This window comes from Elephantulus edwardii, unplaced genomic scaffold (genome assembly GCF_000299155.1).
Source record: "Elephantulus edwardii isolate Elephantulus edwardi_28Jun2011 unplaced genomic scaffold, EleEdw1.0 scaffold00261, whole genome shotgun sequence".
Classification (NCBI taxonomy): domain Eukaryota; kingdom Metazoa; phylum Chordata; class Mammalia; order Macroscelidea; family Macroscelididae; genus Elephantulus; species Elephantulus edwardii.
Genome location: NW_006400011.1, coordinates 1369679 through 1387569, shown reverse-complemented (window position 1 = coordinate 1387569; position 17891 = coordinate 1369679).

Below are 17891 nucleotides of genomic sequence, written 5' to 3'. Positions count from 1 at the left end.
CCCCAGTAATCATGTCATTCCATCTCATCTGGGGTCTTGCTTTCCTGTCCTGTCCCTCAACCCTTCTGAACATGATGTCATTCTCCAAGAACCGGTCCCTACTGGTCAAGTGCCCTAAACATATGAAATGGAGCTTCAAAATCCTTGCCTCCAAGGAGAAACTTGGTTTTAACTCTCTCCAAGACAGACCTATTTGTTCTCCTGGCAGTCCATGCTATATGTTCAATACTCTTTTCTAGCACCACAACTCAAAGTCATCAATTCTGCAGCTCTCTGATGAGTAATATGTATTTGCAAAGATCTTGGCTTGAATCAGGAATGGATAGGTATTTTTTTATTTTTTTTTTTTTGGAATGGATAGATATTTATATGGGATTTCAATTTAAACTTATAATTGAACATAAATACAGCTGAATTGTAAAATTTATCTATATATCTTGAATATAATAATATATTATGACAAGTTTTATTGGGAAACTTAGGACATGGTCATCACAGTAATTATAACTAATTATAACTAAAAGTAAAGTATATGAGATCGTGTTGGCAAGTGCAACCAAGAGAAGCTAGTTTGCACCTCTGTACTCTCCTAGACTGCGGAGGACTTGGGATTACAGAGTGTTCTGAAATACAGATCTTGCACACTTCAGGTCCTTTACTGGGAGAAATATTCCATGAATGATCTTAATGTAAGAATAAAGAAATGGAGGTGATGCTGATAGTCCAGTTAATTCAGCCTCTTTGCAAATGGTTGGCAATCAGAGCTCATTCAGAAGTACATATCAAAAGAAACTCGAGCAGTCTGTACTTGGGAAATCACTCACTCAAATTTGGGGGAGCACAATTCTCCTCCACAGTGTATGGTATTCCACGAGTTGGAATGAACTTGATAATGAATGGGGGGGGGACATTCTTCCACCACTATTTAGTAAGCAAATTTAACACTTCTTTATTATGAGTTTGTTAAACCATTTTTATAAATGACAGTTAATCAATGACTATTTTGTTATATTTAACTCCATGGATTTCAGAAAGTTCCTAATACTCTATCCTTTTAGATAAAGATGAATGATTACTAAAGAGCCATTCCGAAGTGACAAAGTATGATAATTTATGAGAAGGTAAGATGACAGAAACAATAAGCTTATGTAAATATGTATGATCTAGCACTACTTTTCTCCTTATTCAATTAGACTGTAATGACAGCTATTTTTTTATATTTATCTTGGAGTCAATTTTTCCATTTATAAATTGTAGGTGTGAATGTTATTAACCATATTGTTGTTATTTACTTCAAACATTTTGTATGTGCTCTGAAACTTCGCACTATAATGCACTTTTACATTTTACTGTTCGAGAGATATCAGGGATGATGATTGCACGTTAATGTTGTATTTTGTTTAATGCTGATTCTTGGATGAAAAATCATGCAATTTATAAATCCTCCTCCTCCTCAGCATTCTCCAACTCTCCTTGTCTTTGCCGGGTTAATGAAAAATGAGCATTGCTTTCTATCCACTTAACTGATGAGTGCACTTTGACACAAATAGATATTTCATACTAAATTATCTTTCTCCAATACTATCCTGCCATTAATTCTAACTTTTCAATCTTTTTATTAACCTTCTTTTGAAAAACAAAATATATATGAATCTTCTTGAAATGATAGAGTATAAGTTTTAGAGTAGAGAGAAATTAGTAAGTGGAATGTGAGTAATATTTTAAAACAAATTGAAAGACGTTGTAGATAGGATATTTATAAAAGAAAATTTATCATGTGACTAGGTTTTGATAATTGATAATGTCCAGGAAATAAAGTGTAGACAGCATATTTCTGAAGGATATGTTTTTGTAAAGTGTCAAGAATGTGTTGCTGAGCTCCATCTCCTTCCAATATTTTTTACTCTTTTAAAGTGAAGAAAATACCTTAACATTCCATGTTTCAGATGTCTAAATGAATGCATAAAAGCTATTCAGTGTAAACTGACAGAGATTACAAAAGAAATGATACCATTTTTTATTATCATTGTTAAAGTATTTGGCTGCCAACCAGAAAGTGAATGATCTGAACTCACCAACCACTCTGTGGAGGAAAGATAAGATTGTCCTGTTCTGAAAAGATTTATAACCTGGAAACCCCATGGGGGAGTTCTGCTCTGTCCTACATGGTTGCTCTTAGTTAGAATTGACCCATTGCTTTAGGTTTCACATATGTAAACCGTCATCATCCCTTTTGGAATTTATGAACACTGCTGATTTCCTAACGATGTTGTAGGACTGGAAGATTGAACAGATCACAATACCAGTCAGGAGGCAATAATGATAAATCAAAATAACAAGAATTTGTAAAACATTGTTATTCCATTTTTGTTATAAAATTGACTAATGTTTAGGTGCTGTCTTGTGTGTATTGTGTAATAAAGATTGGAACTACAAATAGGAAAATGTAACATAAATATATATATTTTTAAAAATCTTCTTTCTAATAGCTTGTTATTCACAAAGGACACTGATTTATTCACCTCTACTATTACTTATATAAATAGTAGAGATTTTTCATTTATTGACTGTTTACTATGTATCAGGTGCTGTCCTTATATTTTGCCTTTTGTTCATAGAGTCACTATGAGTTGTGCTCTACTGGACTGCAATAAAAAACAATAACAACAACAATATTTGTAATTTATTAAATAATAAATAGTAACAACAACAAGAGTTATGTACAAGAAATTAAAACCTAGCCCTGTTTGATTTAATTCATAGTTGGGTGTAAACCATTTATTTGGTTGCTGTTATTTTTTTTATTTTTTTACTTTGTTAACAGTCAAGTATAAGCTGATTGGGCATTTGAATTTAGTTAATAATCAGCTGTGGGCTGGAAGACTCTTGTTTCAATCAATCAGGAACTGATGGGTGAGCCTTCATATTTAAAAATTGATTGGTGTTAATTGTTTGGAGAGAATATTATTCTAAGTGGTACTGCACTTGTCTGTAGTTTGCTGTACTGAGATAACTTGGGGTTACTGAGATGATGAAAGCTGTGCCACTGGTGTGTCAAATGTCATAAAGTGTAGCCATAGAGGACAGGGTTTGGTAGAACTCCAAGAATGAGGTAGAATAGAAAGCAAGATTGTCATCTACTTCTTAAGTTACAGGCCTTTGGAACCCCTATGAACACTAGAGGGATGATGCTGGAAAGGGTGGAGGGTTGGCAAAGGAGAGGAAGCCCTCCAACTATGAGGACTGATGTGATGACTACCACAGTGGGCTCTTGCGGGTCAGGAAGTGTAAGGATGGTACAAGGTAAAACAGGGTTCAGATCTTTTGTTCCTAAGTTTTCTATGAGTCATACTCAACTTAGTGGCAGCTAACAACAACAACAACATCAACAACAATGTATTATACTATATATATATATTACTTTCAGTGCATAAGAATTACAGTCATTAACAGATCTAAATTTTAAAACAGTTTCTCACCTTCCATTTAATTTTATACTTTAAGGCCATCTGAGAATATATTAATGGCCCATTTTCACATGAAATACAGTTGCTCAAAGATTAACTAACAAATATATGACAAATACATCTTTTAAGTTTACATAGTATGTTGTAAAATAATTGATATTTAACATCTAATAAAGCTATGCTATGAAAAAGTTAATTCTTTTTCAAGTAGCTTATGAATATACAATTTTTCCATTTTCAACTAATTTAACCTTAGATGTTCCATGAAAGAGAAAATTGAATGATGTTGATTTTAAGATGAACTACATATGGTTTCAGACCAATGATTTCTTCTTTGACTTTTGAAAACTAATTTATTCTTTTGTTCTAGAAAAATAATTTTGAGTCTAGTGTTTCTATTCAGGATTTCTTATTCTAAAGAAAATGTTGTATCTTGGAGAAGAATAGAAAAGTGAGAAAAAAGAGAGCAAGAAAGCAATGTTTTGATACTCTGTCCCTTCTATTTCTTCTTTGGTTTCTTAAATTCCTCAATCCTCAGCATCTGAATGATGGGATAATGGGAAATTTCACCTATGGCACAAGCATGATGTTATTAAAAAAGGAGCAAAATAAAATATTTAGTACTTTGACACAGGCAGTGACCTGTTTCTTCTTATTACTATAATTCTTAGGATGTTAAAAGGATTTTATTAATGTGATTGGAGCTAACTGTGGACTTGCTGCAAAACAATTTTAGTTCATAATATCAGTTCAGAAATTTAATCCATTACTTACAAGTTAATTATTCTATGATTTCTTTTTTTTTAGTTAAATATATTGGATTTAAAAAAAACAACAACTCAAAAACAACCAAAACCCACATGCTGTTGATAATTAGTTTGACAGTAATAACATTTGCATCTAGACCTTGTAGATTAAGGTCATCAGGAGTCAGAACCTATTCAAAGGGAACTAACAAAAACAATTAACAGTTGATGAGTTCAAAGACAGTTCACCTCAGTGTCCTTGTCTCCTATTTTCCAATTCTAGATTAGATTGCAATAGAGGCTTGTCAAACTCCCAGGGAGATTTTGTAGCTGATCAATAGACAATTCTTTTGAATTAGGCTTATTTACAAATATATTTCTGTGATCCACCTGTAGATATAGATATTTACACACAAATATAAATGAGTATCGTATCCTATAAAAGTTTTGACAGTAAAATATATTTTCATGATTATGAATTATAGTTTTATTTTCATTTGGAAAAACATGCAATAACGGAGTATGATGAAGACTTATTTTCTTAAAAGAGTACAAATTACATTTAAAATCTAAGATATGGTATTGTTACACACATTTTTAAATATTAGAATGATTAAATCATTAATTATTAAAATATTATAATGATTATTCATTCAAAGCAATGTAACATATATTTAATGCTTTGATGTAAAATAATTTATGGGATTCCTCCTTAGGGAAAAATTACTTTTACTTCTTCTATAAAATACATCATAATCTAAAAGCTTAAGCAAAAATTAAAACAAAAAAAATTATGGAAGTGTAAAATTCTAGATGTTTATTTCCCCTGAGAGCAGAATAGATCATCTTTGGGCTTCTGTATATGTCTATGTGTACTGTAGTGTATGTCTGTTTCAATATTTCTCACCATTTTGAAAGTAAGATTCAGCCATCAGCTGCTAATTAAAAGTAATTGTCCTTGAAATAATATTAAGAGCTCTGGATTTAATAATTTTATTATTTCCAGAATGTGAAATCTTTACATACATATATTTAACGTATTCTGTTTTAAAAGTACATTATTTTTTTAAAGTACATTATTAAATGAAATTCCTAATCATAGGTCAGCTTGTTGTACATTGGTGGTTTCTGTCTTGCTGGTGATTCTGGAATCTATGTTATTGGTATTTCAAATACCAGTGGGGTCAAGTTAGGGAGCACTGGTGGCAAGAAGCTGTGCTTTAATCCCAAAGGCACATGGTTCAAGGCCAGTTTCTCCATGGGAGAAGGATGGGCAATCTCCTTCATGATTAACTGCATCTGCAGACCTCTATGGTTATTCAATAGCAACAAGATGGGTCAAGTTACATTTGAACTTCCAAATTAAAGTATACAAAGAGGAAGAACATGATTATCTTTGTGTGTCTAAAAGAAAGGCACTTAAAATCATATTAATAAGAGCAAAACTTTGTCTGAAATAGTGTCAGATGATAAATATCTCCAGTTAAAGACACTCAAAACATGATTGGGGAAAAACTACTTACTTAAATTAGAGTTGACTTTAATAACTTTGGTGGACTAAAGTGTTCAAAATATACACTTGGAATAACATTGCTTAACATGTGTAGACATAGCTGCAAACATCCATTAATAATGAGAATGTAGATTACATTCAGTATAAATCTAGGGAAATTATTCATGTGTGCTGTCTGACCCATAGTAGCCTCTCTAGGGTTTTTTTAGAGGCAGTAAATCACATTGGAGGAGATTTACCATCCTCTCCTGTGGAGCACCTGGTTTATTTGAACTGCATGCCTGTGAGGTTGCACCACAGGTTCTTACCACTAGGCCACCAGAGGGTCAAGGCATCAGAGAAATGGAATAGCTAGTCTTTGGAGACAAGGATTTTGAAGCTCTGTCTGACATAGTTTGGGCATGTTGCAAATACTGATCTGTCCTTAGAGAGAGACTTGAACATCATGCTTGGAAGGGTAAAGGGTGAGCACAGGAGTAGACAACCCTGGATGAAACAGATTGACTCAGTGACTGGAGTAATGGGGATAAGTGTGTCAGAGACGATGAAAGTGGCTCAGGATAGAGCAGGGTTCAGAGCTGCTGTCCATAGGGTCACTATGACTCAGAGTGGAATCTATGACACATAGAACAACAACATGGAATAGTGGAAGTGGAGGATAGATTTTTCAATGATATAGGCTGATGTAATGACTGGATAATGGCATTAAGCACAGCAGAGGTTGTGAAGATAGTGCAGAATAGGTCAGAGTTCCGTTGTATTATGTAGAGAGTCACTATGAGTCATAGCATAGCCAACTTTAGGGTACCTCACAGCAACAAAGCAACAAGCTTCATATATCTGACCAGTCATGGTTGCAGGGAGCCCCAGACAGCAGTGATTATAAGGGTAGTGCAAGAACTGTAAGTAATTCCTCCACTATACATAGGTACTAACTCAATGACACCTAACAAAAACAACATTAAAGGAAGACAAGGATATAGTTAAAGAAGATGGATTAGTACAGCAAGAAGCAGAAATGAGGTATGTGGCTTAATTAGCCAGATAATGAGCTAGTTTATCATTCTGAGAAAACCCATTACTTTGGTGTGTTTCATCTGGTAGGAGTTTCGAAAAGATCAGTTCTAAAGTTCTTATAGAATCGAACATTCTAGATTCTACACTTAATGTAATTCATGATTCATGTTCTTGATCTTCTAGAAAGTTTGAGAATCATAATTTTTCCTTAATGTCATTACAATAATGTTGTCAAGCAATAAAAGAGGAGATGCTTTGCTCTTTATCTCTGATGCACTTGCGCCCATTGCTGCTGTTATCATGTCAATCTACACTGTTTAGGGGTCTTCTTTTCTTTCACCGACCTAGCATGAGATCCCTTTCCAAGGAATAGTCTCTCCTAGATATATGTCAGTAATATCACATGCAAGCAAAATGCTGTTGAAGATCATGTAAAAATGGTCATATCAGTACATAGATAGGGAAACTGCCAGAGGTTCAAGCATGATTTAGAATAGGCTGTGGCACCAGGGACGTCATAGGGATCCTGGCTGAAACAAAGGAATGGCAAAAATATGTGTATTTATGCCTTATTGATTATGCAAAGGCATTTGACTTTGTGGATCATAAATAGTTAAGGCTAACATTGAGAAGAATGGGAATCTTATAATACTTAACGGTGCTCATGTGAAACCTATATCTAGAGAGAAAGCTGTTGTGTGAAAAGAGCAAGGGAAAACTACAAAATTGAGAATGTAGTGCATCAAGATCTTATCCTCTCTCCTATGCTGAGCAAATTATTCAAGAAACTGGACTCTATGAAGAAGAGTGTAGCATCAAAGTCAAAGGAAGACTTATCAATAACAGGTATTGTGCAGATGACACAACCTTTCTTGCTGAAAGCGAAGAAGACTTAAAGCACTTATTGCAGAAGATCAAAGAATACAGTCTTCAACATGGATTGCATCTTAATGTCAATAAAACCAAAAAATCTTAGCATTTGACAAACAGGCAACATCATGATAGATGGAGAAAAGATTGAAGTTGTCAAAGATCTCATCTTACTTGGATCTACAATAAACACCTTGGTACTAGTAGTCAAAGTCAGGAGACATCTCGTACTGGGAAATTCTGCAGTCAGAGACCTCTCCATATTATTGAGGAGCAATGATATCAGTTTAAGGACTTAGGTACATCTGATTTAGGCCATGACCTTTCCAATCACTAGCTATGCATCTGAGAACTAGAAAATAAATAAGCATAACAAGAGGAGAACTTATGTGTGTTGAAAAAAAATATTGAATATCCCATGGACTACCAAAAGAACAAACAACTATGATTTGGATAAAGTGCAGTCAGAGTGGTGCTTGGAGGCAAAGATGTTGCTAAGCATGGCTATTTCTTGGAAAGGAACAACACACTCAGAAATGTGGAGAGGGTAAGTGAAAGAAAGACTGTCAACCAGGTGGATTGAGACAGAGACTGCCACAATGGGCTCTGTGGTGTGAGGAAGTGTGAGGATGGCAAAGGATAGGACAAGGTTCAAATCTGCTGTTCATATGGTTGCTATGGGTCATACTCAACTGGACAGCACCTAATAACAACTAAAAACAATATGACCAAAGGAGGAGAGACCAAGATTCACCATCCTTGCTTCCAAGGAGCTCTCTGGTTTCATCTTTCCCAAAACACACCTGTTTGGGGTTTTTGTTTTGGAAGTTCATGAAATACTCCATACTCTTTACAACACAACTCAAAGACATAAATGCTGCCATCCTTATTCATTTTATGATTCTAGAAGCTTAGCAAATAAATGAAGGACCATGATCTAAATAGTAAAGGATGTTGTTGTTGTTGTTGTTGTTACGTGCTGTCAAGTCACTTGCGACTCATAGTGACCCAATGTACAATAGCCCTAAACTCTGCTCTGTCCTATGCCAATTGCACTGTCTCTGATACACCCAGTCCAATTACCCCAGTCACTGAATCAATCCACCTCATAGGTGGCCTTCGCCTTCTGCGCTGTCCCTCCACCCTACCAAGCATAATGTCCCTCTCCAAGGTCCTTCCTTACAACATGTCCAAAGTATGTTAGACGAAGCCTCAGAATCCTTGCCTCCAAGGAACCACCCAGTTTGACCCTTTCCAGGATGAATCTGTTTGTTTTTCTAGGAGTCCATGGTCCCCTCAATACTCTTCTCCAGCACCACAGCTCAAGGGCATCAATTCTCCTTCTATCCTCCTTAGTCATTGTCCAACTCTATGATACATAACAAGTGATAGTAAAGACCATGGCCTGTATCAGACACACCATAGTTTCCAGAGAGACTCCATTGCTCTTCAGTTCTTTGGAGAGGTCCCTAACAGCAGACTTTCCCATCACAATATGTCTTTTAATTTTCTGGCTACTGGTGCCAAGTGTGTTGACTATGGAGCCAAGCAAACTAAAGCTGTGAACAATCTCAATCTCTTCAGCAGCCATCTTGATGATGCCAATTGAGAATCTTTGTCTTCTTGACTTTGATCCTCAATCTACATTGGAGTCTGCAGTCCTTGACCCTCAGCAGCAGGCAATTCAGGTCGTCCTAAGTTTCAGCAAGCAGGGTTGTGTCATCTGCATAACACAGATAGTTAATAAATCTTCTACCAATCCTGACACCACACTTCTCCTTGTAGAGCCCAGCCTCCTGGATAATCTGTTCTGCATACAGGTTGAAAAGATATGGAGACAGGACACATCGCTGGCATATGCTCTTCCCAATTTTGAACCATGCAATGTTTGTTCCCTTGCTCTGTTCTGATGACTGCCTCTTGGTCCAAGTATAGGTTTCGCATTAGCACAATCAAGTGTTCTGGGATTCCCATTCTTCTCAGAGTCAGCCACAGTTTGTTATGATCCACACAGTCAATTGCCTTTGAATAATCAATGAAACACACATAGACATTCCTCTGGTATTCCCTGCTTTCAGCTAAGATCCATCTAGCATAAGCTACAATATCCCTAGTACCATGAGCCCTTCTAAACCCAGCCTGGACTTCCGGCATTTCTCTGTTGATGTGCTGTTCCAGTAGTTTTTGGATAATCTTCAGTAGAATCTTGCTTGTATATGAAATACATCAGGTAATATACAAAATAGTTTGTAATTGTGATACTTTGGATTAATTAACAGATGAAGGTGATGAAGAAAAGTTATAAGCAATAAACACATACTAATGAATTAATTTGCTGTCAAATGTAAGATTTAGAAGAATTCACTGTATGAGGCAAAGTAGATATAAGAGAATAAAAATGAACGTGAAAAATGAATGGGCTGATGAATCATTGTTCTTTTTGTTAATCACCATTGAATTTGTCCCTGACTCATGCACAAGCTAGTCAAATGATGCTCTGTGCTATATCCTTGATTGATTGTGGAATGAGTCTTGTGATTCATAGGGTTTCATTGGTTAAACTATGGAAATATTAACAAACATTTGTTTCTAGTCCATCTTAGTCTAGAGTCTCTGCTAAATCCTATTCAACATTATTAATAGAGTAGGCAAAATAATCTTGTGCTTTTGGTTTTTTTTTAATGTAATGAACACCCTCTATGAGATGGATTGATTCGGTGACTGGGGTAATCGGGATCGGTGTGTCAGAGGCGGTGCGGTTGGCGCAGGATAGAGCAGGGTTTAGGGCTGTTGTGCACAGGGTCGCTATGAGTCTGAAATGACTTGACGGCACATAACAACAACAACAACAACAGTGAACACCTAATTAATCACTTAATAAAATTAAATTGGAATGCTAAACACTTCTTTTAGTCAATTGTTAAATTGACTAAATTGTTAAATTGTTTAGCAATTGTTAAATTCACTCAACTTTCTTAAATCATATATTCCTAATGGCAATTCAGTAATCTAAAGAGGTTCTGAATATTGAATTCATATCTAGGAGCTCTGGTGGCTTAGTGGCAAAAACCTGTGCTCCAGTCCCAAAGACACATAGTTCAAATTTACCAGCCACTCCATAGAAGAAGGATGGACAATCTTTTCCACTGTGATTGATTGCTTCTGAAAACCCACTAGTGTGTCAACTATGAGTCGTTTTTATCCAATATAGTATAATACATGACACTAGAGCTTTGGAAAAAGAAAACCTTATTTAAGAAATGAGAAAATAAATATAAAAAGTTTTAGATGATATTAAATTTAAAACCCTATTTTTTTCCATTTATATTTTGAAGAATACAGGTATATAAATAGAAGTTGGAAGTTAAATTCGTCCATCTTGCTCTAGAATGAACAATTTTTTTCCTAATCTGTGATAGATTGATGTGGAAGTTTTATTAGCCCTGCTATTAGAAATACTAATGCTTTTTACACAAATAATGTACACATTATGTAGGTTTTTTAAAAATAACAAGCTGATTTCCTATTTGAAAAGAGACAGTTATATGCCTAGAATTATTTAAGTGGACATTAGAGAAAAATATAGAAATTACCGTCAAGTGGTTTTTGACTCCCGGCTACTTGTGTGTCTGAATTTTCTGTGCTATATATAATTTTCAAGATTCATTTCTTGAACATAAACTAGCAACCTTTTTCTTCTAAGGGGCTTTTGGGTAAACTTTTTTTTTTTTACTTTATTATTTTTGGGTGCGTGTGCCGTCAAATTAGATCTGACTGGTACAGGAGGAGATTGTCCCTCCTTCCCCGGCAGAGCATCTGGTGGATTTGAACCGTGCGCCTCTGGGATTGTAGTTGCAGCTCCGCTTTTGGGTAAACTTAAACCTCCCAACTTTGCATTGATAACCAAGAATTTTGACCATTGCATCAGTCAGGAAACGTGATTATTAATAGCTCCAAACTTATCTTTCTCAAAAGTACTTAGTTTGAGTGATGTAGGCTCCTTTGATTGCAATAAATAATACAATGCTTGTTCCAGATATCTTAATTATGAAAAGTTAGAGATGCGACAGCTTTGGCGATGTGAAAGGATGTACAGCCTCAATAATCCCATTTATGACCAGAAATACATCACCTCACAATAGTTTATCATCCTAAGAGTCCAGTGTGAACAAAACCTCTGGTTTGTGGTCTATACTTCTGTAATCTTCCATATTTAATTAACCAAACTTTTAAATAAAGTTCTAAATTATTTGATGAGTCTGATGAGTTTCTAATATCTGTAGTCCTTTTCAAACACAGTATGTTCAAATTAGTCAATGTTAGAAAACTTTGACTTCTGCTTTTGGCAATTTGCTATGAGATAAGGGGTTTACATCTTGTGAGTTGTGTTGATAATTGATGAACAAAAGATATTTGTCCATCTTTTAAATTTTAGAGTAATATTACTGCAGAATGATTGCATTACTAATGTATACCAAGTGTATGTATATTTTGAAAAACTATTCTTTGTAATAAATAAGCGTTTTCTTGGTTATTCTGTAAAGACAGAAGACTAAAAAGAGATTAAAAACATAGATTGATAATAATCTGTGGTTTATGAGTTAATGTAAATAATGATCAACTGAAAGCCAATATTTCTGTAAAAAATAATCTTGAAAAATGTTTTGTGGTATTGTAAGACAAATATGGATAGGTCATGGGTCACAGTTGGATAGGTGTGTGAGTTTGTTTACTTAAATTAATTGAAAAAAGGAGAGACTTATTTGTAAATGGAGAGACTTATTTGCGTGGAATTACAGTGATATTTTACATAATTATATTCTTTTTTATATTTTAATGACATTGAATCAGAATTGATTCACAGCTGACCCTCTAAAAAGTTTCTAAGTTTGTTTATCACACAGCAGAAGATTAACCATCTTCCCCCTGAGGACCCAATGGTGGCTTCTACTCAACAGAGCGGTGTTACATTTGGGTCAGCTGTGTGCCACTACCCATGGACTATGTCACTAGAACTCTCAGATAACACATAAGTATTGGTAATTTGTTTCAATGTTTTATAAAAAAAAAAAAAAGAGAGAAATTATTTTTACCAAAAAATGTAGCCTCTTACCTCTTACCCTGAATCTATTGGTTAGCTGTGGACTTGAGATAAATTGTTGAACTATTCTGCCAATAATCTTAAATAACAAGTTAAAATAAGAAGCATATAATTGGAATTAATCAAAGCTACTCATGAGGTGGTGTTGTTTTTTTGTTTAGGGAGTGAAAATTATTAATAACTTGTTTTAGTTTGTCATGTCTGTCAAACTTTCCAAATCACCCTGAGTTTGTCTTACTTGGCATGTTTATGTCCTTGAGATCCTATTTCATTCTACCTTTTCATCTCCTTCTTCATGGTAATTCTGTCATGGCATTCTGCTCAGCAATTACTTCTGTTGAACATAGTTCACGTTCCACTCTTGTTTCCCATGGATCCTGGCCATGGCTCTGATAGAAGACTGTTAAACATTCTAATAACCTAAACATCTCTTAGTCCTTCCACTGTGGTGGAAACACACAAACACTGGAGGCCACTCGTGTGTATTTAGTGTTTATCATAGGGTCTGACGCTTGGTAAGTGTTTAATGCATATGTATTTGTTATTCTCAACAGATAGTTATTATACATCAAGTATTAGTACCAGATATTATTCAAGGTGATAAGGACACAGTAGTATGTGTGTGATATAAGCACACCATCCTCTTCCCAGAGTTCTTTGATTAATGGGAGGGTGGTTAAACATTTACAACAAACAAACAAAAGCAAAACAAAAACTTATTGGCCGGTATATTATTGCAAGGATCTCTACATGCTGTAAGGTTGGTCAGTTCAAGCAACTGAAAGAAGACTGATGTAAGAGATGAAGGAATGGCAAATGCAGAGAAACTCAAGTTTAGAAAGGAAGAGAAAAGGTTTGCAGCACTTGATGACCACATTGAAGTCTTTTGGTTTTGTTGAGTAAGTAAAGTTCAGTGAAATAAGCATTTTTCTTTAAATTTTAAAAGCATATCTCTGCCTTCTGAATAGCCAACTAATTTGAGTGAATATGAGAAAAATCAGAAGATTAATTGTAGCCATACAAGTGCGTGTTGATGGTGGCTTAGACTACTGCCACCAGATAGAATTGAAATGGGATGTACCAACATATCTTGAATAAATAGAAATTAATTGACTAAATATAAATTTAAAGTAAAAAACTATTTTAGAAGAATTTCTAAATTTTACTTAAATTGTCCACTAAGCTATTGAGCCCTAGTCTATAATATACAATGTATAAAATTTCTGCTGAAATTGCATATTAATTTTGAAATTCATATTAATAAAAACATACAAAATTAAATCTTTCAACTAAGCAGAAAATGACCTTTTTTCATTTCCATAAGAAGAACATGCAATGATTTCATATTTTATCAGGCAGGGGAATTAAAATTCTGTGAATATAAAAGCAAGTAAAATTTAACTATAAAAGAGAAGCTATTTATTTACGAATGATGAAACGCAAACATTTATTCAAAGTTTGGATGTTTATGACTTTACAAGGCAGAATTCTTTCCTTTTTTGTGTTGTAATTTGAGTGAAAGTTTACAAAGCATATTGTTTTTCAATCATTCTAACATATTTTGTTCCATTACATTGATTCTTATCTTTGCTTTTTACAGGAGAAAAGTGAGATTTGGTATTAATTTTATCCTAGTAAAAAGTTAAATTGTTCTTAATTGAACTCCAATAAAAATGTCCTCATTGGTATGAGAAATGGCATTTTTAAAATTCACACTGAAGAAGAATTTGCAGGAAGGACCAATAAAATGTTACTAGTATTAAATGATCTTATTTGAAAAAATTACACAAATGGGATAAGTCTGGAATAACTGAGACCAGGATGAATAGAGTATAATTCACGAATGTTGTTGTTGTTAGGTACTGTTGAGTCTAGTATGACCCATAGCACCTCTGTGAATGAAGGTTTTGAATCCTGTCCTATCCTGTGTCATCTTCACATCTCCTGACTCACTAGAGCCCACTGCATTCGTCACCATCAATCCACCTGATCAAGAGTCTTCTCTTTTACTGATTCTCCACCTTTCCAAGCTTCATGTCCCTCTCCAAGGAATAGCCCCACCTAACAACATGTCCGAAGTATGTGGAGGGGAAGCTTTATCATCTTTGCCTCTGAAGAGTACTCTGGCTGCACCCTTTCCAAGTCATATTTGTTTGTTACTTTGGCAATTCATGGGATATTTCAGTGCTCTTCTCCAACACCACAGCTCAAAGGCATCAGTTCTTCTTCTGTCATTCTTGTTCTTTATCCAGCTCTCAAATGCATAGGAAGTGATGAGAAAGACCACAGCCTGAACTAGATGCACTGTAGTCCTCAAAATGATATCTTTATTCAATTTGGAGAGTTCCCTAATTGCAGACTTTTCCAACGCAAAACATCCCTGATTTCCTGATTTCTGGTAGCAAGGTTGTAATTGTGGATCCAAGTAAGATGAAGTTGTTTACAGTTTCAATTTTTTCTCTCTCTACCAAAATATTACATATTGGTCCAATGGTAAAAATCTTTATCTTCTTGAAATTGATATACAATCCATACTGAAGCTTATATTCTTTGATCTTCTGCAACAAGTGCTTCAAGTCTTTCTCATTTTCAGCAAGCAAGGTTGTGTCATCTACATAACACAGGTTCTTGATGTGTCTCCTTCAAATCCCGATGCCATATTCCTCTTCATTAATTCCAAATCCTCAAATAATTTGTCCAGCATATAGATTGAATAGCTTTGGATATATAACTCTGACACACTCCTGTTCTAATTTTAAACCATATAGTTATTTTGCTTTTTTCACAAAACAGCTTCCTTGTCTGGGTGTAGGTTTCCCATGAGCACAATTAAGTGCTCTGGGATTTCCATTATTCATGTTATGATCGACACAGTCAAGTACCTTTTCATAGTCAATAAAGCATAACTAGAAATTCCTTTTGTATTTGGTGGTTTCAGCCATCTGTCATTAGCTATGATATCCCTGGTGCTGCAGCCTTTTCTAAATCTACTTGCACTTCTTGAGCCTATCTACGTAATGTTATGGCCATTTTTGAATGATCTTCAATGGTAATTCATGAATAATATGTAGAAATTCCATTCTAAGCAAAGTATCACTCATTAAGGAATTATTTCCTTCTCTTGAATGCACATGGAACATGTTAATAATTTATGCAAATCTTAGGGCAAAATATTATCCATAAATCTTTTTTAATAGAAGTACACCTCGTCCTTAGGAAAGAAATATTAACAAACAACTCTTTAATACTCTTCTGCTGTGTCTTCTACTCTTGTAAATCCCAAATAAAATTTTCATTAGTTCATTTGGCTGATTATCGTTGTACTTATTTAACCTGAATTTTTGGCAAATAACAGAAAGAATGCATTCCAGAATGACAGCTAATTTTTTACTGCTTGCCATCCAAGGCGTATAGGACATCTGCCATGTGAACAATACACTATTAATACTGAACCATGTCACACTGACCTTGGAAAGCTCTTTAGCTAATGAATGGCAGAGACAAATAACTATGGAAAGCCTTTTCTGACAAGAATCATAAAATGAGTCTTACAAGAATTCAACTCTTTGTACCCCTTTTATGTAAACATCAAAAGCAACAGCTTCCTTAGTCCAAACAGACCCAGAACAAGAGGATTCTAAATAGTATGTTATTGGGCCATGAACTTGTATCATGTTCAATATGTTGCCAGCTGCTTTCTGGAGAATCTTGCAGTGTCAAGATCAAACCCATTAAATAAATTAGGTAAGAAGATGGCCATTCTAGTCTGAACTGCTATTATCAGCTGTATTATTCTCACTCAAAGCCATTTTTTCCCTAGTGGCAAGAATGGTTTTTTCCCCTTTAGAAGCAAGGATGGAGAAAGTTCATCTTACACACTTTAGACATCCTGGTGGAAGAGGGTATTCCTTGGAAAGGGATATCATACTTGGAAAGGTGGAGGGTTAGCAAAACAGAGGAAGATTCTTAACAAGACAGATTAAAACAGTGACTGCAGCAAGTGTGCCAAAGATGATGATGACAGCACAGAATAGGACATAGTTCAGATCTATTGTTCACAGGCGTGCCATGAATTGTACACAACTTGACAATGCCTACCAACAACAACATATTGCAGTAGGTGGTATATTCACAACAATTGTGTAGATTAATCTATTGATATTAATTTTTATTTTCAGTATTATAAGACTTGGATATATAATTCTGTGTAAAGCCATTCATGATACACAAACATATATGTTCAAGTACCAAAAAAAATTTTTTTAACTGAATACCATAATACCCCAAATCACAGAGTAATCCTCACACCATCACTTACACAAGAATTAACACTTGAAATTTTAGGAAACAAACAGAACCTTTTTATTATAAAATACGTTGTATAAATAATCAAGTTTATAGGAATTAAACTTTACTTTGTGCATGTTGCTGTTATATGCCATTGAGTCATCTGCAACTCATAGTGACCCTATGTATAATGACTTTGAACTCTGTCTTATCTCAAGCCAATTCCATTGTCTTTGATACACCTAATCCTATTACCCCAATTACTGTGTCAATCCATTTCATCTAGGGTCTTCCTCTCTTGCACTATCCCTCTATGCTTCCAAGCATGATGTCCTTCTACAGGGACTAATACCTCTTGGCTTTGTGCCCAAAGTATATGAGATGGAGCTTCAAAGTCTTTGACTCCAAGGAGTAGCTAATTTCATCCTCTCCAGTACACACCTGTTTGTTATCATAGCAGTACAAAATATATACAATACTCTTTTCTAGCACCACAACACAAAGGCATCAATTCTTCTATCATCCTTGATCATTGTCCAGCTTTCTGATACGAGCAAGTAATTGTAAAGATCATGGCTCAGACCAGGCAAACCTTAGTACCTAGACTGACATCATTGCTCTTCAGTACTCTGGAGAGGTCCACGACAGCAGATTTTCACAATGCAATGTGTTTTTTGATTTCCTGACTGCTGGTGCCAAGGGTAATGATTGTGATACCAAACAAGCTCAAATGGTTAAAAATCTCATATCTTCTTCAACTGTCATGGGGCTGCCAATTTGTCCAGTGGTGAAAATCTTTGTTTTCTTGGTGTTGACTTCAATTTACATTAGAAACTATAGTCCTTGATCTTCTGTGGCAAATGCTTCAAGTCCTCCTCAGTTTCAACAAG